Source organism: Orycteropus afer, unplaced genomic scaffold, assembly GCF_000298275.1.
Source record: "Orycteropus afer afer isolate SDZICR_OR568_19922 unplaced genomic scaffold, OryAfe1.0 scaffold00138, whole genome shotgun sequence".
NCBI lineage: Eukaryota > Metazoa > Chordata > Mammalia > Tubulidentata > Orycteropodidae > Orycteropus > Orycteropus afer.
This window is the reverse complement of record NW_006921725.1, coordinates 432,898-434,813: the sequence shown is the minus strand read 5'-3', so window position 1 is coordinate 434,813 and position 1,916 is coordinate 432,898. Positions and strand designations below refer to the sequence as shown.

Here is a 1,916-nt window from a genome sequence, read left to right as displayed (position 1 = left end):
GACTTCCAGGAAAACTAACAAATCTGTCCTGGAAGAAATTCTGTATGAAGACTCCTTGGAAGCAAGAATTACCAGACTTCATCTCACTTACTTTGTTCATTTTGCCAGAAGGGACCATTCTCTTGAGAAGGATATCATGCATGGAAAAATGGAGGGCCAGAAAAAAAGGGGAAGGCCCTCAGTGAGATAGACTGATACAGTGGCTTCAATGAAAGTCTCAGGAATAGCAAGAATTAAAGGCTGGCACAGGACTGGGCAGTTTTTCATTGTGTTGTACTTAAAGTCTCTAGGAGTTGGAGTGGATTTAATGGCACCTAACAACAACGTGTCTAAGTTTTGTTTGTTTGTTGTTGTTTATTTCAGTAATCGTCCTCTGACCTCTTGCTGTCCAGTCTATTCTGACTCAAAGAGACACTATAGGATTGTGTAGAACTGCTCTACAGGGTTTCCAAGACTGAAATCTTTGCAGAAGCAGATTGCCACATCTCTTTTCTGTAGAGTGACTGGTAAGTTCAAAGCACTGTGCTTTCGGTTAGCAACTCACGGCTTAATGACTGCATCATAAGGGCTGCTCCTCAGTATGCTATTTATTCACTAATTGTAGAATGTTCAGTAAGTTTATATATACTATAGGCCAGGCAGGAATCTAGTTGTTGGTGATGCTGTCAGTGGCTATTGAATGGATTTACAAGTCATGATGACCCCACAAACTACAGAACTAAATGCTGCCTTGCCCTATGCCATTCCCATGATCAGTTGTGGACTTGACCATGTAATTAACGTCCTTTTTTTTTTTTGGCTGATTTTCAAAAATACACTGTCAGGACTGTCTTCCTTTGTTCAGAAACAAACAGACTGTTACAGGAGCTAAAAAACATCAAAATATTGAAGCCACATATTTTTACTCTGTAGTAAATATTCTTTCCATTCCTCTGTCCTGGTCCTACTCGGTGACGGTACCTTGGCCCAGCTTTCGCCCGACGACCCTAGGCAACCCGAAACCATCCTACTCGCGAAGCTATGGGTGGAGCGCCGAGAGGCCCCAGGGACATTACAAAGAAAAACCCAGCTGATGAAGAAACAAAAACAGGACAAATTGCCAGAATTCCTCAAGTACCTGTTCTGGTTACCTTACTAGGTTTTGAACTTGAGGGCAGAGCTTGTGTCTGATTCATCCTCACGACGTCAGCAAGCCCTGAATGAATGCCAGGAGCGCCATTGCCCAGCACTGTGTGCAGCAGCAAGGAGCCGAATGCCTGCTTCTCAAGGTCAGTGTCATCCTTGTGTTCTCCATCTATACTTCTCTAGTCAGAATGGCCCAAGTTTTCGTGTATGGGACTCTCAAGATAGAACAGCCCAACCACCAAGTCATGCTGGACAATACCAACTGCACACACAGCAGCCTTCTGGGGCCGGGGCCACACGGTGGAGCCCTACCCTCTGGTGATTGCCGGAGAGCATAACATTCCACACTTGCTGAACCTCCCAGGACAGGGATGCTGTGTGGCTGGAGAGATCTATGTGGTTGATGACCAGATGCTGCAATTCCTTGATGAGTTTGAAGGCCGCCCAGACATGTATCAGCGCACTCTGGTGATGATTGAAGTACTAGAGTGGGAAGGTAAGTGCAGCGTCCCTGAGGAGACGCCAGCTGCTCACAGGATCATGCAGTGCTTCATGTACAGCACAGCCACCTACCCATCAGAGTGGGTCTATCTCCCATACTAAGAAAATTACGACTCTCAGGGGAAGCATGGGCTTCGTTATAATCCACGGGAAAACAGGTGAAAATGGGGAGGAACACTCAGCCGTCAGAGGACGAAGATAGCCCTGATGATTATAAGATTACCTCATCTTAATCTGTGCTCACTGAATGAAGAAGCATAATGATGCCCTTTTAAACAAATATTTATAAA

The 1,916-nt window shown here is 45.3% G+C and overlaps 1 pseudogene; it reads left to right on the top strand.

Moving 5' to 3' along the window:
- Nucleotides 1-1,313: 1,313 nt before the first annotated feature.
- On the top strand, nucleotides 1,314-1,788 carry LOC103200974 (annotated as a pseudogene).
- Nucleotides 1,789-1,916: the final 128 nt, after the last annotated feature.